Source organism: Gopherus flavomarginatus, chromosome 5 (genome assembly GCF_025201925.1).
Source record: "Gopherus flavomarginatus isolate rGopFla2 chromosome 5, rGopFla2.mat.asm, whole genome shotgun sequence".
NCBI classification, from domain to species: Eukaryota; Metazoa; Chordata; order Testudines; family Testudinidae; genus Gopherus; species Gopherus flavomarginatus.
In genome coordinates, this window is record NC_066621.1 from 88,134,136 (window position 1) to 88,156,069 (window position 21,934).

General features: G+C 42.0%; 1 protein-coding gene across 1 annotated transcript in view; it reads left to right on the forward strand.

Annotated features, from left to right (window-relative positions):
* The first annotated feature begins 1,927 nt into the window (after positions 1 to 1,927).
* The window catches only part of FUT8 (fucosyltransferase 8), a 256,259-nt gene continuing 236,252 nt past the window's right edge, over positions 1,928 to 21,934 (forward strand). Inside the window, exon 1 of the mRNA XM_050953517.1 lies at positions 1,928 to 2,211. The gene's annotated coding sequence lies outside the window, so the exon portion shown is untranslated. The remainder of the gene's footprint in view (positions 2,212 to 21,934) is intronic.

Below are 21,934 nucleotides of genomic sequence, written 5' to 3' on the forward strand. Positions count from 1 at the left end.
TCCATTAATGCACATAACACTAGGGTGGATGTAGGAAAAAATGAAGTCTTTAAACTGGTGCAACATATTATCAAGCAGTGGTGTAACAATGAGTGTAAAATAATGAGTTGCTATACTGCCGATTGACTTCTCTAGTGCAGATAAGGCCTTTGTTCATTTTTATTGGGGATGAGGGAGAAGAAAGGAGAGCATAGAACGGATAGCTTTCCCAGTGAATCCAACTGTTAAGACCTCTGGGCAAGCTGACAGTTGAATACATAGTAGAAATTCTACTTCTTCTACAGTGATTTGTGCACTGTGGGATAGCAGTGGAAGACTATTTGAACCAACTGTGTTACCATAGTAGTGTGATATGTCCATGCAATTATTGAATGATCAAGCAAACACCAAGTGTAGTTTACCTTTATTTGTAATCTGAATAATTTGCACCTGTCAAAAAACTGATGATAAGAACCTGCCACAGTTTATCAGACCAATGGTCAATCTAGCCTGTTATCCAACAGCAGCTGGTACCAGAGCTTCAGGGAAACTGTACAGAACAGGGTAGTTGGAGCCATCCACCAGTCTTCCCCTTCCTGCTTCTGGCAGTCAGAGGCTTAGGGTTGTCCCAAACATGGGGATGTCTTGGCTAATAGCCAGATTAATTTATCAGGTTCTTTTTGAATGAAGTTATATTTATGACCATGACATGATCTCCTCGCAATGAGTTCCATAGGTTAATTGTGCAAAGAAGCATTTCCTTGTGTTTGTATTCAGCCTACTGCCTCTTAAAGTCATCAGGAACCCCATGGGTTTTGTATTTTGTGAAAAGATAAATAACACTTCTCTGTTAGCTTTTTCCACACCATTCATAACTGCATAGACCTCTCTCATACCCCCACCAGCTGACTATCAAATTTGTGAATGAACAGCATGCCCCATCAACAGACGAGCAAATTAGTTGTTTTTGTGCCAGTATTTTTTGTCATTCTGACCCCTCTCATGCTCCATTTTTATTGTACAAACTAACCTAGGATCCCAACTTTCTAATAAAAAGGTAATTGGAAGTGGCTATTGGACCACGAACTGTTGCTGAAGGTGCAACTAAGGTTATTTTAGGGAAGGAAGAGAATGTACACATCCACCTCCTGCAGGCAAGCTAAATGTATCTGAAAAAAATTTGCAGATTTCACAGGAGATACAATCCAAACAACAGGTGATGGACTGCCCTTCCCTGCACTGCTCCTGCTGCCTGGGATGGCAGTAGGGTTGCCAACCTTCCAGGGATTGTCCTGGAATCTCAAGGAATTAGATGAATCTTTAATTAAAGATTGTCAAGTGATGAAAGCTTCAGAAATCGGGCCAACAAAAACTGGCAACCTCGATGGCAGGATGCACACACCCTCAAGCTCCTAAAGAGTCCTCCCTTCCCTTCACCCCATTCCTCTTGCTCTACTGGGCTCCAGTCCAAAAGTGCAGCACCTGGCAGCTCTGGGGCTGTGGGAAACGATTTGTGGCTTGGCCCTGCTTTGAGCAGGGGGTTGCACTAGATGGCCTCCTGCGGTCCCTTCCAACCCTGAGATTCTACGACTCAGCCGCATCCGAGCCTGCACCCGCTGCACTCACAGACAGTGACAGGGGCCCCGCCCAGCAGGGGCCACTATCACACCCTCGCTCCACTCCGCAGCTGCCCCTCTCCGCTCTGTACGCGGGGCGAAAGCCCTGGCGGGCGGCTCCCGAGGGCGGGTGCTCAGCCAAGCCGTGTCCCGGGTCCAGCCTGTCTCCCCCATGCAGCCGCGGCCGCGCCGTGAGAGCCAGCACCAACCACCACCAAGCACGGCTCGCTGAGTCTGGGCCAGTCGCAAGAGCGTCATGGATGGCGCATGCGCACTGCCAGCAGCTAGCGCCGTTTGCCCAGCTGAGCTGAATCTCTCCCCTGCACGAGAAGCGCCGTTCGCCAATTGAGCGCGCTCACAGGCTGCCAGGCTGTGGTGCGCGCACCCGCTCAGCACTCTTACTCCCGGAGCGCGCTCCCGCTCCCTGACGCGCGCTCCGCGCTGTGTCTCTCGCGCCCCCTCGCTCAGTCAGTCGGAGCCTCCGTTAAGCGACTGCAGGATCCTGTTTCCGTATTTTTACTCCCCCCCCCACATCCGCATCCGCGCGCCGGCGCCTCCTCAGAGCCGGCACCCGCAGCAGGAGGGGAGCCCGCGGGAGGCCGGTGCTGCCACTCGGGTAAGGGGTTGCGGGGTCCGCGCGAGGAGCCGATTCGGGGCTGCTCCAGCTGCCGCTCCCCATCCCTCCCCGGGCCTGGGCTGCGGAGGCTCGAAGGCTGCTCAGCGGCTGCCGGCGGTGGGGGAAGGGGAGAGCGACCCCCGCCGGTTGCCAGGCTCCCCGCGCGGTGGCACGGGCCGGGGCCTGAGCCGCTGGGGAGCGGGGGGCGGCGGGGCGGTTGGCCCGAGCCCGGGGAGCCGCGTGCGAGTCCCGAGCTCCCGCAGCCCAGCAGCGGGTCGCAGGGGGAGAGCGGAGCGGGGTCCGCGGGCGGAGGCGGCGCTCCGGGCTCGGGCTGCCGCGGGAGTCGGGGAGGGGAGCGCCGCTGTCGTTCTGCGCGCCGCAGCCCGAGAGAAGAGGTGGCGGCAAACTTCACTCACCCGGCAGATGCCCCGGCCCTACTGCCCGTCTCTGCAGGGTGAAATGACGAGCAGAAAATGCTGGTCGTGGATCTCCCATGAGTCCCCTTAACGTGAAGGGCCTCGGGGAGCCCAGAGGAGTGACTGCCCCACGAATCCGCTCGCCCACCCGAGGATCTTTAACCATGTTCCACAGAGTTTGAATTGTAGTCTAGACAAGGCACTGGTGCTTGTTCCTAGGCACGTCTAATTCTAGGGATGCCGTGGCAGTTGATTGTTTATGGCAGCACCGCTGTGTGCTAGTTGCTTTCCAAACATTCAGGAAGGATGGACCTTGTTTAAAAAACACACACAATGTAAAGACAGACCAGTAAACAGGGGTTAGTGGAAAGGGGACTAGGGTAGTCATATTACCTACAATTTATTACTCCAGTCATCTTGTTGCCTTGTGCTCTCATGAAACTGTTTATGGCACCTCCTTGTCTCATTATTTAGATACCATACAGCACTTGAGTGCAGAGGTCCAGACATGCTATATGTTGTAGGATTGGGCTGTAGACTGTGAACTCTTTGAGACAGAGACGGTTTGTCTACACTATGGAGATTATACTGACATAGCTATGTCAGCATAGCCTTATAGCGTTGACACAATTTATGCTGACAAAGGAATTTTTCTGTCTTTGTAGGAACACCACCACCCTAAAGAACATGAGTTATGTTAAGCACTCTTCTGTTAATATAGCTGTGTCTACATTCGGAGTTATATTTGCATAACTATGTCGGGTATTTTTTTTTTTTTTAACACCCTGACTGACTATGCCCATATAACTCATGTGTAGACCAAGCCTATGCGTGTACAGCGCAGAGTAGAGTGGGGCCATGGCTGGCCCACGTTACCCTGTTGGTGCTACTCCAATACAGATATTATATAATAATAAATTTATGGCTGGGAACATACTTTTGTTCTGCTTATATTAGAATTTACAATTATGTTTAGTTATGTTACAGTAGCATTTTTAATAATTTTCTATCAATTTCTAGGCATTGTCTAACGGTCAAGGGGATACTTCAGAATGGCCATTTAGAAGTGAGGTGGTTCTTGGGTTTCACAATATTATCAGGTCCATTTTTTGAAAATCATCTTTATCTTAAGTAATGAAAAACTCAAAAGTTGTAAACTGTATGGGCAACTATAAAGGCAGTTGATATTTGCTGGTTCCCTGTGTGGTCACTAAAAACAGATTTTACAGGGATCTTTTTACATGTATTAAAGTTCACAATCAACAATATTTATATTGGTGACTACAATGTGAATGACGGACTTGTATTTTTAATAATCTGTATTTGTTTGGATGTTGCAGCTGTACAAGTTTGTACATTGCCAAAGTTGTATGAGCACTTGCCTAAAACAATTTCAAGATAAAATCATTGTGCAGTGAAGCAGTGTTTTGCTAAGTTCCCTCCCCATACACACAACAAACCAACCAATTTTTCCATGTGTAAAGTGTAATTAATTATTCATATTTCTGAGCAAGCTATTCAATAATGAGGATAAAGTAAGAAGCAACACTGGAATGCTGAATTGCACAAGTTCAGTATCTCAGATAGACAAATGGAGATGTGTATCTGACAGCTGAAAAATGTAAGGGGTCTTAAAGTTGTAACTGCTTTTTCTCTTGTTGCTTGTTTTGTTTAGAATCTTGTCTGAGTAAATTAGTTAAGCAACTGAAAGGAAACTTTATGACTACAACAGATGTAAAACATCTTTATACTTGCTCAAGAACAAATGGATTAATTAATAAAATTAGCAAGGATACTAAGATCCACAGAAATAACGAAGAGTCCTTGTGGCACCTTAGAGACAAATTTATTTGGGCATAAGCTTTCTTGGGCCTCAGATACATCTGATGAAATGGGTTCTAGCGCATGAAAGCTTATGCTCAAATAAATTTGTTAGTCTCTAAGTTGCCACAAGGACTCTTCATTGTTTTTGCTGATACAGACTAACACGGCTACCACTCTGAAACCTAAGATCCATAGGGTTTTACTAGTTTCTGTAATTAATTTTAATTGTTTATGATCACTGTATTAAGTTTTCAAACAAAGAGATTAGTTTGTTTATATAGTGGAATTGTGTTGATGAGAAATATTTTAGACAGTTCCTGAAATACCCAACTGATTAAGGAGAGTTTTGATCTGTTCTGACCTATTGTAGCTGTATAAATGAGTGCCCTGCTTACCCGTTGTATTTTAGATTGAATGAATTTCAAAGTCTTGTTTGTGGATTTTGGATATTCATTTTGTAATCATTCTTTTCAGCATAATTTCAGGGATTCAGTGATACCTTCTGAAAGAAATAGTTGAATTTGAGTACTTAAACTTTTTGTATAGTCAGAGTTTAAAATAAGAAGTAATTACAATATTGTTAGGCTGGTCTGGAGGGGGAGCTAGTGCCAAAGCAAAATATAACTTAATTTATGCTAGAATCATTCAAAAGCCTGCAGATCTGTTTCCAGTTTGACCCTGGGATATACCTATACCATGAAGAATAGAAATATAGTTGATTTATGGTAGACCATTCAAAAAACTGCAGATCTCTTTCCAGTTTGATCACAGGATGGACAGTGCAATACAATCTAATACAATAAAGAAATATAGCTAATGCATACTATAGCTGAATTTTATAATGTATCTGTACTAATGTTTACTATACATCATGTAAAAAAAGCTATACATATGTATTATATACACACATATATTATATGTGCTTGTGCGCAAGTATAGGGAGACAAGCCCAAACTCCTCTACTAACATAAGTTTACAAAGTCAAGCATTCACAGGTTAGGAAATGCCAGAGTTAAGATTGGCTGTACAGCTTAATTCAGACCCATTGTGCATATGCATTATGATACAATCTTTAATTACATGATCACATACTATTTTTCCACAGGATCCCCTGCCTCATTCAGTGCACAGGATAAATCTGCTCTGGGGATAAATCAAGGTTGAGTAGGAAAGTAAACTCTTGTCTTGTAGGATCCCATCTTCATTTGTTGCACAATTTGGAACATATGTAACAAATGAGGCAAAGGTTTGTAAGAAGAGAAAAAATGGTGTTTCATAGTTAAAGCAGATAAATGTTGCCGTGGAGAATTGGATTCTATCCCTTCCTTTGCTACAGAGTTTCTGTGTAATGCTAAGCAACTCACTTAAACCAGACTTTTTACAGTATAAATGGTTACTAATTATGTGTTTCTCATTTTCTGGGTGCCTGACTTGAGATCCTGGGGTCTGATTTGCAGAAGTGTTGACAGCTGCAGTTGAAGTTAATGGAAACTGTGCTTCGAACATATATAGTGCTAAATAATCCTAAAAAATCAGATTGGGCACCCAAATTTAGTGGATACTTTTGACCTTGATCTCTTTGTGCCTCAATTCCTCATCTGTAAAAAGGGGATAATAATAGCCCCTCACTTCAAAGGGCTGTTGTGAAAATAAATTCATTAATGTTCATGAAGCACACAGATACTGTAATGATGAGCGTCATAGAAAAGCCCATGAGGAATCTGATAAATTTGTTTTTAGAGCAGGGTTTGAATAGTATGCGATAAAGACGGTATGGAGCAACACCTAGAACAGTGTGGAAAAAACAAAATATCAAATAGTGAAGCAAGCACCATTCGTCCTTTGCACTGAATGAGATGGGGGTTCTGTGGATAAAACAGTATATGATCATATATTTAAAAACTGTTTCACAATGCATATGCACAAGGGAGCTGAATTAAAGTTTCACAGGCAACATTAATTTTCTGGCATTTTCTAAGTTGAGCTTGTAACCTTAAAAATGTTTGTATTATCTAATTTCCTAGGTTTAAAAAAAACAAATAAACCACAAGAATGTTCATCATATAGACACCAACATGAGGCATCAACAGGTTTGAACCTTTAGATCAACCATGCAGACCTCTGCCACTTGTGCTGATGGAATAAATGCTAGCAGTATTAGGCTGTCATCTGTGTGGACTAGTGCTAGAGAGGGATGAGACATGCTTTTTGCCAGTAGATTTCACAGTTGTTTGCTGACAGCAGAGGACTGGTGAGATGCAAGAATCTTGGGTTCCATTCCAAGTTATGGAGAGGAGTGTGTTCTGGTGGCCATAGAGTCTTCTGTTTTTCCTTCTCCCTGCTCCAAACTGTGACCCCCTTCTGATCTATCCCTTACATTCTGTCCTTCCTGTCTCTTCCCCATTTTGGCTTCTCATCTCAATCCTATTCTCCTCACCTTTTCATCCCAGCCTGTCTCCTTGACCAGAGAGTTCTAGTCTCACCTCTTCAGACACCCAGTTCCAGTGTCCACCTCCAATCGCAATCTCCTTGCCAAGCCAGTTCCAATTCCCTCCCTCTTGGGCTTCCAGCTAGTCTGTTTCTGTCCCACATCCTGGTTGCCCATCCCCTTTGGATCCCAGTGCCAATCTTCCTCCCAGGCTCTTTGGCCAATCTAATTGTCCTGCATCCTCCCCGCAGCTCCTTGTCCCAATCTCTTCTCCCAGCCAGCCGCGGTTCTCCCCCCGATACCACAACTCATCATCATGTCACTGGTTCTCCCCTCATGTCATTGGTTCTTAGCCCCATTCTCTTTGCCCAGCTAGTCCTAGTCCCCTTCCCCCATCCCACTTACTGGCTCCCAGTCTTCTCCTAATACCCTTTCCTTTTCTGGCTCTTAGACCTTGCCCCCCAGTCCCGGTTTCCTACTTCTGTCTCCCCTCCCCCCGCAATCTCAGCAGATATAGCTCATCCCTCTGTGTTCATATTGGACAGCTTCTTCTTCCATGTTTCATTGAGAGCAGTACACAGGAGAGATGCGGCTCCCTGCTTTCATTTCTGGTGCCTGCACCAGGACCCAGCACAGCCTGCAGCCTCCCAGAGCTGTAATTGCAGGGGAAGTCCTACTCAGTCCCCTGCAGCCCAGGGCTGGAGCAAGCTCAGTGCAGATGGATTCAAGGAATTTATCTGCTAAAATTATATAGTCTCTACTGTGCAAACTGATTTATTTTTTTTAAAAAAGCCAAATTTGGGCAGATTTTCACAGGAATGGCAAAAATCACATCCCTGACACAAAGGCCACTCCTCCTCTGACAAATTTCAGGTCCCTGATCAAATGCATTGGGGTGCTAGAGCTGCTCAAAGAAAAGGTTGCCATTTGTTTTCAGCCTGGGCAAAACAATGTATTTTTTCCCTAGCTGTATTCTTGAAAACATCTGAACTGTGTTTCCTAATTTTTTCCAAAACAGTTCAGCCTTGGGTGTACACTTGGAATGGCAAAGTTATATTCACTAAAAACTGTTTTATAATAAGGAATGTCTGCTAACCTTAATAATAGGTGGTACTGCCAGCCTCTTCTATAATTAAGGATAAGATTGTGTCACAGAAGTCACAGATTCTGTGACTTTCAGATACCTCTGTGATGTTTTCAGCTTCAGCCCCAGAGTGGCAGGGCTGGAGCTCTCAGCAGGTGTGGGGATCCTAGAACTCTCAGCTAGCGTGTCAGGGAGGAACTCCTGAAGCTCTCAGCTGCCATGGATGGTGGGTGGTCGGGCCTCCCTCCCCGGAGTTGTTGGCTGCTGCAATGGTGGGTGCTGGATCCCCTGCCCCTTCTCACACTGGGGCTCGGGCTCTTCTCCTGTGCTTGATCTTGTAACATTTTAATTTCCAGTGGGAACCTTTTTCTGATGATGTAATACTGTTGAGAATTGGTGGTCAATTCTGAGTTTAAAACTCACAATTTAAAACATTTGTGTTAAAATAGTCCCATTGTTTGAAATCTTGTTAACTCACACTAGCAATCTTAAAAGGAACATAAAATACAGGGTTGTGGGGGAAGAAGAAGAGGATATTCCCATGTTGTTAGTCTGATCACAACATTTTTGTTAAATATCTCGCCTCAAGTCTTTAAATCATAAGCATGCCTGATTAAATGATTACCTATTATTAAATGATTGTCAGGTGGTGCTTTAATTGTGATGCAAGCTGCCATCAGCAGAGATATTCAACTGATACTTCACTGAAGATCTCAACACCTCAGGTGGTTGGCAAGTGGGGATCCCAAGATCTCTTTGTAAGTGGTGTTTTCTGTAACAAAGCATAGTCAATTACCAGGGGATCCACAAGAATCCGTTTTACCTAGTTCCTTCTAATATCAGCCAACATGAAAATGTGATCTACATAGTTTACTTTTTTGCATATTGTGATATAGCAGGGCCAGGGAGCAGTGGGACAGTGGTAGAAGGGAGATATATAAACCCTAGGCTAATTAAGGTGTGGTTCCCTGTAGACTAAGGAGGGTTGCTACAGGTTAATTGGAGCACCTGTAGTGAATTAAGGCCCTGTCAGGAACCTAATACACCCCCCCCCTTTCAGGCAGTTAGGGGTGTAAGGAAGGAGAGAGGACTGGAGTTTTGAGGTGTGTTGCTGAGACTTGTAAAAACAGAGAACTGAAGGAAGGAGACTCCCTCCCCTAGCATCAAGGACCAAGGGTAACCCTACCAAAGGGGGAAGAGGGTAGGAAACTCACAGGGTTGAGAGGGGCTGGGGCTCAGCGTGAGGAGCAAACCCAGACCCCTCCCCTGCTTCCCTTCTCTACCACCTTCGTGCCCCAAGAGCCAGGGGCAAGAGGTGGTGTTTTAGCCCCCTGCCAACACAATGTTGTCAAAATATATAGTGTTCAAAATAAAATGGAATACTTCACAGCTGAATACAGAGCTATGCAGGATAATTCTCAAGTCTAGAATTTGAGGTCTGCATTGACACTAATTACCCTGTGATGCACATTCAGAAAAAGAGTTGGTATCCTTCCTCAAAATTGGAGTTGCAGTTCTACAGCATTCTTTCTTTGTCTGCTTGGTAACCTTACAGTGCTAAGGTGAAAGTAGTTAGTTTCTTTTAGGGCTGTCCACTAATTGCATTAATTAAATCGCAATTGCAGTTTTAACTGCACTGTTAAACAACAGAATACCAACTGAAATTTATTAAATAATTTTGGATGTTTTTCTACATTTTCAAATATATTGATTTTAAATTACAACACAATACAAAGTGTACAGTGTTCACTTTACATATTTGATTACAAATATTTGCACTGTAAAGATCACAAGGAATAGTATTTTAAAATTCACCTTGTGCAAGTACTGTAGTGTAATCTCTTTATTGTGAAAGTGCAGCTTACAAATGTAGGTTTGTTTCTTTTTTGTTACATAACTGCACTCAAAAACAAAACAATAAAAAAACTTCAGCACCTACATGTCCACTTGGTCCTACTTCTTGTTCAGTCAATCGCTAAGACAAACACGTTTGTTCACATTTTCGGGAAGTAATGCTGCCCGCTTCTTCTTTAAAATATCACTTGAAAGTGAGAACAGGTGTTCACATGGCACTTGTGTAGCCGGCGTTACAAGGTATTTGCATGTCAGATATGCTAAACATTTGTATGTCCCTTTATGCTTCAGCCATCATTCCAGGGGACATGCTTACATGCTGATGATGCTCATTTAAAAAAAAAAAAAAGTGTTAATTAAATTTATGACTGAACTCCTTGCAGGAGAATTGTACGTCTCCTGTTCAGTTTTACCTGCATTCTGCCATATATTTCATGTTATAGCAGTCTCGGATGATGACCCAGCACATGTTGTTTATTTTAAGAACAGTTTCACTGCAGATTTAACAAAATGAAAAGAAAGTACCAATATGAGATTCTTAAAGATATCTACAGCACTTGACCTCAGGTTTAAGAATCTGAAGTGCCTTCCAAAAATCTGAGAGGTATGAGGTGTGGAACATGCTTTCAGAAGTCTTAAAAGAGCAACATTCCAATGCAGAAACTACAGAACCGGAATCGCCAAAAAAGAAAATCACCCTTCTGCTGGTGGCATCTGATTCAGATGATGAAAATGAACATGCATGGGTCCGCACTGCTTTGGATTGTTATCTGTCAGAACCCGTTGTCAGCATGGATGCGTCCTCTAGAATGGTAGCTCAGTACAGTACTTGGACTTCTATTAGGTGAATTGAAAAATACTATTTCCCTTGTTTTTTACAGTGCAAATATTTGTAATAAAAAATAAAGTGACCACTGTACACTCTGTATTCTGTGTTGTAATTGAAATTAATATATTTGAAAATCTAGAAAACATCCACAAATATTTAAATAAATGGTATTCTACCATTGTTTAACAGTGATTAATTTTTTAAATTGCTTGACAGCCCTAGTTTCTTTTAAAGGTAGTATAGTTGGAGAGAGGTTTAATAGTGAAGAATGTTACTCTGAAAATTTTTACTTTGTAGAATTAACAATTTTGTAAAAGTGTTTGGAATATTATTGTGCATATCTTGTGGCAGATGATTCTGGTTAGTTGCATGATTTTTTCTGCCCAGGATATTTCTGCTAATCTTTTTTAATATTTTGTATATTATAAAAGTACTGTAATAATACAGGTTAGTGCTGTTGCAGCTAATTCCTGATATCTTTCGTTAGCCTTTTGAATTACTTGGATTAAACTTTTTTCTATAATTTAGTTAGAATTTATATAACAATCAGTGTTTTTATGATGAAAATAGTGGCTATCCTTAAACTCTTTCAGATCTGAAGACTTAAACCTGTTGTTTTGTATATATACATATTTGTATTCAGACATAGAAGCAGGTTTTATGAACAAATCAATAGCATGAGCTGTATGTAGGAGGTGAGCATGCAAAGATTACTCTTTTAACCTCCATAATTAACAACTGTTCTCTAGAAAATAGAGTGGTTGGGAGCATAAGTCTTAATACTTTGTAATAGAATAAACATGCATCTGCTGTGGGGAAAAAAATGGTCCAACTCTATATACAAAAGCCTAAAAATTCATTGCACCACTGCTGAGCTGTGACCCTTCAGAAAGGCAGATAGTACACAAGTGCTTTTGCCTCCACATAAACGCCTGTCAAAACAAACCCCAATTAATTAAATTGGCACATTAACTTATGATAACTTTCCTCATGCTTGGTGAGTATAAAAATGCTTTTGTTGAATAAGAAAAAAGTGACTTGTTGCAAAAATGTGTTGAAGTATTAAAATTGACAAGAGCCTTGGAGGTCTCTCTTCAACTTTCCTATCTTTTGTTTTGACATCACCATAAGTAAGGAACATACTTGAAAAATCATTGAGACAAGCAGTTCAGTGAGCCAGAGCGTCTGATAACCTCAGCTGTGCTTGGAGAGGGCACAAGAGACTCAGGATCATAACTAAACATTTATGGCTAGACCTTGATTTGTGATATTAAGTACTTAAAAAATAAAGTTACAATAAGATTTTTTTTTCTTAATTTTTGCATAATGTATAATAATGCAAACAGCACAGGAATTCCTGTTGCTAGGGGCCTACCAAATTCACAGCCATGAAAAATGTGTCAAGGACCATGATATCTGGTCTTTGGTCTTCTGTATGCTTTTACCCTGTACTATACAGATTTCATGGGGGAGACCAGTGTTTCTCAAATTGGGGGTTCTGGCTCAGAAGGGAGTTGCGGAAGGGGGCGTACCAAGGTTATTTTAGGGGAGGTCATGGTATTGCCACCTTTACTTCTGCTTTACCTTCAGAGCTCTGTGGCCAGAGAGCGGTGGCTGTTGGTCTGGCTGCCCAGCTCTGAAGGCAGCACCCTGCCAGCACCAGCAGAGACATGAGTGGCAGTACCACAACACCCCCCCATAACCTTATGACCCCCCCACAACTCCTTTTTGGGTCAGGACCCCTACAATTACAAAACCTGAAATTTCAGATTTAAATAACTGAAATCATTAAATTTGTGATTTTTTTTTTAATGCTATAACTGAAATTGACCAAAATGGACCATGAATTTGGTAGGGCCCTATACATGATAAATCAGACTAGTATTCTAGTCAGGTAAACTGTCTAATAGTAGCCAATACCAGCTGCTGCAGAGCAATGTGGCAGGAATTATACTGTGGACAGGTTATTACATAACTGCCCATCGTGAAAACAACTTCCAATTCTCCCCAGTAATTAGGGCAATTGGGACTTACGGTATTTCAGATGAAGGTTCTTAATAGTCTTCTTTAATCGTAACTAACCTAAATTATTGCTATCTGAAAGTTTTGTCACTTCACTGTTCACCCACTTGATATGTTCAAAGAATTCTTTTAAAGTAGAGAAACATAATTTTCCTTTGCCAAAGTACTGTTTGCTTGTCCCTTCCACATTATGACTAATGTGTTTTTTAAATCTGTTTTTAATGATGATTATTTCAGACAATTTACCTTGTCTCGACATAAAGTTCTACTGGTCCGTGATTTCTAGGCTTATCCCTAGCACTTAAAAATAAATAAATAAAAAAATAGGTAAAACATTTGCCTGCTATCTTTTTCCGGCCCTCCCGTATGGTAGCAGGTTTTACTGATGGAATGCCACCAACCAATGATTGTCATCAGTTACTTTACTCTCAAATATCTTCAAATTCTGAAGGAATACTGTCTGGTTCTGGTTATTTGTTGCTCTTCAGTTTATCAGCTTGTACCACCATCCTCCTTTTATTTTAAAAAGCACTTAAATTCCTGACAGCAGCTCATCTTTATTTCAAGACGACCTCAGGAGTAACACATGGATTCTTATATCGCTGGTGGTGTTACCTCACCATCCATGTCTTGGCGCCTGGGTTTTACTCTTTGGTTCTACAGTCTTCATTGTTTTTGCCTTTCAGCCAAAGAAAAAGACACCCCTTCCAAGTGAAAAAGCCTAAAATAAAGAAGTATCCTCTAGAATCAGTTCTTCACTCTTGCTGATGCAGGCTTGCCCTCCCTTGCTAAACAATGTCTTCATCTTCCCTGGGCTACAGATGCCTTCTTTTTTCTCCCTGGGCTCCAGTAGTTCTTTATCCTGTTGATGCAGCGGTTTGAAGGTGCGTTCCTCCAGTTTTCTCTGGAAGCAGAAGCTCAACGCTCCTAAACAAGGACTTATGACAGCAACTGAGCCTCCATCCTACCCTCGTACTATATTGTCTCAGATTTTCCTTCTTCCATCATACTCCCTTGCATCCTTTCACAATCTGTTGTCACAGGCCTTTTCAACAACCCTATTATTGGGGTCAGAGTTTCCTAAGCTCTCTTGGCAGAGAGCTGCTCTACAGAGTCTATCTCCCCTGGTCTTTCAGTACCACCACCTGCTCTCTGTTGATGTCTCCGAACTCCTCCTGGCTTCTGCAGAAAATCTCACCCAACATCTTGATCCAATTGTGGTCTCTGTCCTTCTGAGCCAAGAACAACACATTATATAATTCTGGCACAGTCACATGGCTCCTTGGTCATATGATCGGTCTAGGACTACATCTCCCATTAGTCCCTCTTGGAAAAACATCTCTCAGAATTCCTATGCTGTAAAGGCCAAAATCCCCAATAAAAGGCTGATGGGTGGTGCCTGTTCTTAACAGAGCCAGCATACTCTGGTAGTTATCTTTTCAACATCCTCACTGATGAAGATGGATGTAAAACTTCTTTGCTGTTTCCTTCTCTTCTTTAATTGTTTCCGTTATCCCTTGGTAGGAGTGAAAACATTACCATGATTCATTTGTATTGCAATAGCAACTGAAACATCAGCTGCTTGGTAAACTGGATGGAAGCAAACAATAAGCATTGCAGTGCAACCAAATATAGTCTCATGAATCTAGGAACAAAAATGCAGAGTATACTTGTAGGATGGAGGATACTATCCTGGGAAGTAGTGATTGAGAGAGACTTGGGGACATCGTAGTAAATAATCAGCTGAACATAAGCTCTCAGTATGATGCTTTGACCAAAAGGCTAATATCCTTGGATGTATAAAAAGAGGAATATTGAGTAGGAGTAGAGAGGTGTGATGCTGGTGCGATTACTCCTTGAATATTATCTGGGTCTGGTGTCCATAATTCAAGAAGGTTGTTAATAAATTAGAGAGGAGCCATGACAATAAGTAAAGGCTAGGAAAACGTTCATTATAGTGATAGAATCAAAGAGTTCAGTCTATTTAGTTATCAAAGAAAAAGCAAAGGGGTGACTTCATCTTTGTTTAAGAGTATCTATATGGGAACAGCAGTCTGATAACAAAAAGCTCTTCAATCTAGTAGACAAAGGTATAACAAGATCCAGTGACTGGAGGTTGAAGCTAGACCAGGGGTTGGCAACCTTTCAGAAGTGGTGTGCTGAGTCTTCATTTATTTAGTCTGATTTAAGGTTTCGCGTGCTGGTAATACATTCCAAAGTTTTTAGAAGATCTCTTTCTATAAGTCTATATTATATAACTAAACTATTGTATGTAAACAAGGTTTTCAAAATGTTTAAGAAGCATCATTTAAAATGAAATTAAAATGCTGATCTTACGCCGCCAGCCTGCTCAGTTTTGCTGCCAGCCTGGAGTTCTGTTCACCTAGGCCGGCAGCGGGCTGAGCAGGACCTGCGGCCAGGACCCCAGACCTGGAGGGGGGTGGGTTCAGGGGTTAGGGCAGAGGGCTGGGGGAGAGGTGTGTGTGTGTGGGGTTCAAGGGTCAGGGCAGAGGGCTGGGTGCGTGTGGGGGAGTTCAGGGCAGAGAGATGGGGCTGTGGGGATGCAGGGCAGAAGGCTGGGTGTGTGTTGGGGTGGGGGGGATTCAGGGAAGAGAGCCTGGGGGTGTAAGGGGCGCAGGGCAGAAGGGTGTGTGTGTGTCATGGCAGAGGGCTGTGTGTGTGTGTGTCGGGGGGCTCAGGGCAGAGGGATGAGGGTGCAGGGTGTGCAGGGCAGAAGGCTGGGTGTGTGGGGGGTTCAAGGGTCAGGGCAGAGGGCTGGGAGTATGGGGGCTGCAGGGCAGAGGGCTGGGGTGCTCGGCTCGTACGGGTGCTCCCACCCCCTGCCCTGAGCGGCTCATGGCAGGGTGGCTGGAAGGAATGTGCCCTGTCCCTACCTCTCTCAGCGTGCTCTACGGAGCTGTGTACACGCTGCCGCTCTTCCCTCTCCCCCTCGCAAGGGCCATCAGCTGATGGCCCTCGCAAGGGCCATCAGCTGATTGGCGCAGGGAAGGAGAGAGAGCGGGACAGGAAAGCACCATGCTGGGGGAAGAAGCAGGGAAGGGGGCAGGGGGCTGAGTGGGGCTGGGGGCCGGGATCGCAGCAGGCAGCTGTGTGCTGCTCAGAATTGGCTCGCATGCCGTAGGTTGCCGACCCCTGAGCTAGACAAATTCAGACCAAAAATTAAGGTTCAGGTTTTTAACAGTTGGGGTAATTATCCACTGGAACAACATACGTAGATTATCCATCACTGGCAATTTTAAAACCAAGATAGGATGTTTTTCTAAAAAATATGCTCTAGTTCAAACAGAAGTTAATTTAGGCTAGTCCTGTGGCCTATATTCTGCAAGAGGTCAGACTAGATGATCACAATGATCCTTCTGGCCTTATAACTTATGAGTCTATACTCAAATACTGTAGTTAGGATCAAAACTCTTGACTTCATTAGGGCTCTGTATTGGCCCAGAAGTCTGTCTGTGTGAATCCAATTGCAGTATTGGGGTCATGATCTGTAAATTTATTTTCAAGGGGGTTCCAAGTTGATAGTGGTCCTTTTAAAATGACCACTCACTTTTTTTTTAGAAGTCCGAGATGAATATTTACATTTAGAAGTAATAATAATGGAGTGAATTCCAAATGTAATACGTTTTTCTTTACAGTATAAGAGCTTACTAGAGGTTCAAAATGTTTCTTGAAATGTCTCTCAAAATTCTGATCATAACATTTTCCTAGTTCATCTGAAATGAAGGTCTCAAATTTAAGCTCTAGTTGAGCAGTTAAAATCCTTCTCTAATTTTATAACGCTACACAGCCTAAGTGGAAATCTGGGGACAGATTTAGGAGTAGAGTTCCATTCTTGAAAATATTAGTGGTATAACTGTATTGATGAATGGCTTAATAAATCTACGTTGATTAAAGAAGATGGAATCATTTTAGTGATGGAGCCTTTCACTCCATGGAGGCTAAACTAGCCCTTAATCAGAAGGTGGTTGTCAAGGTCAGATTGAGGCATGCTGAAGGGTCAGTGTGGAGAAACAGGCAAAGTAACTGTCAATATGTATCCATTTGGGGGCTAAACACAGGATGGCACTCTCCAGGGCTTTGTCTGGCTCCTTTAATCAACATTACAGACATTTGAACTAGCCCATTTACATCTTTTTATAAGCTGTCTTTCATTATAATGTCCTGATAGTTGTACACTGATTAAAATCAGTGTGTAACTTTAAAAAAAGGTATTCGTCTCTCACCATTAAGTAGGGCAGAAATGACTAATTTGTAAAGAGCCCCACATAAAAGAAGCATCAGATTACATGCCCAGCAAAATAGGCAGAAGGTAACTAAATATTTGTTTACCTTTTATTTGATACCCATAGTACATTACCTGCAAAAAAAAAAATCCCAAAACCAAACCCAGCACTATGTCCAGTTATTTTCAGTATTAACATTTGATAGACGTGCTTGGTCTGTGAAATATGTGTAATCGGAGATTTCACTCAATTTAATAGAATCACTAGAAACATCATGTCATAGGTGTTGTAATGATGCTCTCTGTAATATGGTAACACTGTATTAAATAAATCTGGTGACTATGGTACATCTACACAGCAATTTAAACACCTGTGACTGGCTTGGGTCAGCTGGCTTGGGCTGTGGCTGCAGGGCTGTAAAACTGCTATGTAGATACTTGGGCTGGATTTTGTCCCAGAATCTGGGCTCCAGCCCAACCTTGAATGCCCGAACACTGCAATTAAACAGCAGTATCGCCTGAGACCTGTGAGCTGGAGTCAGCTGACATGGGCCAGCTGCTGGTGTTTAATTGTAGTGTAGACATACAATATATTCCTGTATTATGTCTCTTTAAACAAAAGCTTATTGTTGTAATGATTGTTTTGTTTCTCATTTTTACATGGCAAGTATTAATAAACCTGTTAATACTTTCTTAATTAAATATTTAAAAAAACAAAAAAGCATCAGAGGAAAAAGAGAGTAAGCAGAGATTGCCTAATGGGTAATCAAGGTGAAAGATAAGTGAGCAAGCATAACTGTTTCAGGAAAAACCTTCATATGCTTAAAGGGCCAATTAGCAGTGGATTCTTCTTAATCTCAGCACTTATTTAGTCCTTTTATTATAGTGACAATGACTCAAAGAGAAAGAGTCATAACAAGATGCTTCAGTACTGGAGCAACTTATCAGATCTAGAGACAATCAATATAGCACATGTGACCATTAGGTCTTCTATTTTCTGTAGTGCATAAGTTATGCAAAATAGGTGTATAGTTGTGTGTCGGCAATACTCATGAAGGCCTTTTCTGGTGTGCTGAATGTTATACTTAGGGTCCTACCAAATTCGTGGCCATGAAAAACATGTAACAGACCAGGACATCTCTTCTCTTCTCCATCCCCCTGAAATCATGAAATCTGGTCTTTCATGTACTTTTACCCTAAACTATACAGATTTCATGGTGGAAAAACTGCATTTCTCAAATTGGGGGTCCTGACCCAAAAGGGAGTTGCAGGGTGTGGGGTCACAGTATTGCCTCCCTTACTTCTGTGCTGCCTTCAGAGCTGGGTGGCCAGAGAGTGGCAGCTGCTGAGTGAGGGCCCAGCTCTGCAGGTAGCTGTGCAGAAGTAAGGGTGACAATACCATACCATGCCATTCTTACTTCTGTGGTGGTGCTGGCAGTGGCTCTGCCTTCAGAGCTGGGCTCCTGGCCGGCCAGCAGCTGCTGCTGCTCTCTGGCTGGCCAGCTCTGAAGGCAGCACTACTGCCAGCAGCAGCACAGAAGTAAGGGTAGCAATATTGCAACCCCCTCTCCTCTACAGTAACCTTGTGACCCCCACCCCACAACACCTTTTTGCGTCAGGACCCTTACCTTTACAACAATGTGAAATTTCAGATTTAAATAGCTGAAATCATGAAATTTATGAATTTTAAAATCCTGTCACCGTGAAATTGACCAAAATGGACCTTGAATTTGGTATGACCCTAGTAATAACTTTTCAGACATTTGTATGTCTTTTTTCCTGTATTAGTTTTTCATCTGGTGTTGAGAAGCTTCGCTTCTCATGAATGCTGAAAGATGGAAATTTCTTTCAGACCCCTACTGGCCAGAGACATCTGAAAGATGAAAATGGGGTCCCCAGTGAGGAGATCTGCGGCAGTGCTCTATTGAGAAGCAAGCCACAAGAGCAGTTGGGAGGTGGGTGAATGCTGAATTTTTTGCCAGGGTGCTCTCCTTGAACCTGGGGTGAGGATTTTCTTTCATGTTGCCTCTGGTTAACAGGTGTCTGAAACTTGAAGTTGCACCTCTGTTTAGGCTCTAGAAGGGAGGAAGAATTTTATTTTTCTGCCTCCACAGTTTCCTGGCTACTGAGTGGAGGAAGTGTCTTTTCTACCTTGCACTCCTGATTGCTATAAAAAGAGGGTGAGGTTTTTGCCACACCACATCTTTAGATTGTGTTTTGGTTTCTGTTTCCCTCATGAATAACTCTTGCAGCTGTTTGTAGCTGTCTCTGGCAGCAGCAATGTGAAATTGACATGGTCTGTGAAGGCTGTAAAGCTGTTCACCAGGCTCTGACTGGCAGCACTAAAGTTGACCAGAGTGTTGTTAATTTAATCTTACTGCTGTTTGGCAAAGTAATGAGTAGAAGCAGAAACATCAGTGCTGTGTGACTATAGACTCTGGAAGAAGATACTATATTGATTTATACTTGGTTTTTGTTTTAAAGAAATTAAAAAAAAATTTAAAGCTTAAGTGCTGCAGAAATTGATAGCATAGGTGCCTCTCATTTGCCAGATCATCCTGTGGTCTTATCTGAGGTAAGGTTTTTTTTTTTGTTTTTTTTTTAAGTGTAATTTTCATGTTCTGTGTACACACTTTTTTTTTTTAGGGGATGGGGGAATGGTTTATCTGGAAGCTATAGTATAACAAAAGTCTGTATGGCATTAAATTTGGTGTTGATTTTGTATCTGCCAAAGTATGAGTTGTTTGTTTTTTTACTTAAAATTTTAAGTAGCTCTGTGGGATGGTCTTTTCTGAACCTCCCTCCCCAAAGTTCTTTGACTTTAGGAGAAAGCAAGCTGGGATTTGACATTGTCATGATAACTGCAGCCACTAGTAAGGTGTGTAATTTTAATTTGTTTCCTTTTTTATTAAACTGATTAGAACCCAGAAATAGAGCTCAAATACTGCAGTTTTAAAATAATCCTTTGTAGTCTGAAGGTTATAAACCAGGGGTAGGCAACCTATGGCGCCGGTGCCAAAGGCGGCACACAAGCTGATTTTCAGTGGCACTTACACTTCCTGGGTCCTGGCCACCGGTCCGGGGGGGGGGCTCTGCATTTTAATTTAATTTTAAATGAAGCTTTTTAAACATTTTTAAAACCTTATTTACTTTATATACAACAATAGTTTAGTTATATATTATAGACTTATAGAAAGAGATCTTCTAAAAAGGTTAAAATGTATTACTGGCACGTGAAACCTTAAATTAGAGTGAATAAATGAAGACTCGGCACATCACTTCTGAAAGGTTGCCGACACCTGTTATAAACCACTGGTATTATGTAAATAAAAATTAAAAGGAAATTCTTAAGCTCAAGGCCCTTACTACTTTTGGTTTTGTTTTACCATACATATTCTCTCTGACTCGTACTGTTCAATCCTTTCTTTCATTGTAGGAGATGAAGCAATTGGTAATGGTAGAATTTTTTTTTTTTTTTTTTGTGAATTGCAGGGAATTGATGAGTTTCCCTTTAGCCATGGCAGGGATCAAAATTTTTGTTCTTTGATTATTGGTCCAAGTTCCTTGTTCATACCTTGGTCCTTCTCCTTGTCTTGATAACTCCACAGCTGCTGCTTTGCTCATTTATCCCCCAGCTGGTTCTTTCCTCATCAAACACCTGTTCCTTGCTTTCAGGCGCACTGCAGACCTTCACCATGTCTATATTTCTGCCATAGTTTCTATTGCTTCTCATCTTTGGCCTACAATTTGCCAACCGTTCTCAACTTGATATACTCCCTTTCTTTTTCATCCTGTTGCTGCACCTAGAAAAACCTCCCTGTCCTTATTTGGAGTTCTTCACCTCTGAATCACTCCTTTAAAACCCTCTTCTTTTGGCTGATTTTCTGCAGATGTTCACTGCTCTGGTACTAGTACTCCTCTGTTGCTCTACTTTTGTCTCGTATTGAATGGTCCATGTTTTCAAACTTAATCCACATTTTATGTCGTGTTAATTTTTTTTTTTTGGCCTTTGGCATCCCTTCTCCTTATTTTCTCATTATTTAATGTTAATCTTATTTAACATTTTAAAATACTATATATTTACCTTATTAAAAACTTACAACAGTATATTAACTTACAGAAAGAGCAGAATGGATAGAGTCCATACAGAGAAAATTCATTCTGTGTTCAAAAACAGCAATGATTAAATGCTTTTCTGCTAAAGTTTTCCAAAGTTACAATTTGAACTTTAGTCATCATTTAGATAAAAAAAAAAAGTGAGGGGTCACTGTATTGGAGTGTAGGTTAACACCTTGTTGATTTGTATGAAATGAAAACTGAAGGAGAAGATAAAGAGAAATGAAAAATAAAAGACTGAGTCATAAGAAAAGAATGGACGTCTGATAGGTGAATGAAGAAGTGGCAGAGTATGGGGCCACTTTAACTTGGGAGATGTTGAGCTACATTTTTGCTGGTCTGCTAAAGTATTTCTGTCCATAGTAGGTTGCAGGGTATAGAGCCTTAAAATATGTTTACCATCTTGCTTTCCTCTTTCTCTCTGACCCCCAACTGTTACATCATGATTTTAGCAGCTGATATCTATTTCAAGATCTGCTGGTTAGAGATGCCCATATTTCCAGTGGAATATAGCACCCTTATCTCCTGAGTAAGTACCCTCTGGTCAGTTAGCCTTCATGGACATTGTTCCTAAGTTCCTTACTTCAGAGGTAGATGTGAGATCCCTCCTGCAATTTTTTTTTTCAAGTGGGAATGCTTTTATTGTTGTGGTACTACAACTACACTCAGAATTCAACATTGCGGGTGTTGGCAGATAGAGGATTCTTCAAGGTTTTCTTTATGGGTCACCCTTTCTATGAACAATATTTTTTTTTGCCTTTTCTCGCTCTCTTCTTCCAGCTTAGCACGAATTCTGGGAGGGAGAGGGGTCCTTTATCAGGATTTCAGGAGAACTAGTAAATACTCTCATTTTAGTGCTACTTCTACACTGCTAATGGTTAAAGTGGACGCTCAGTGCTCAGATCAA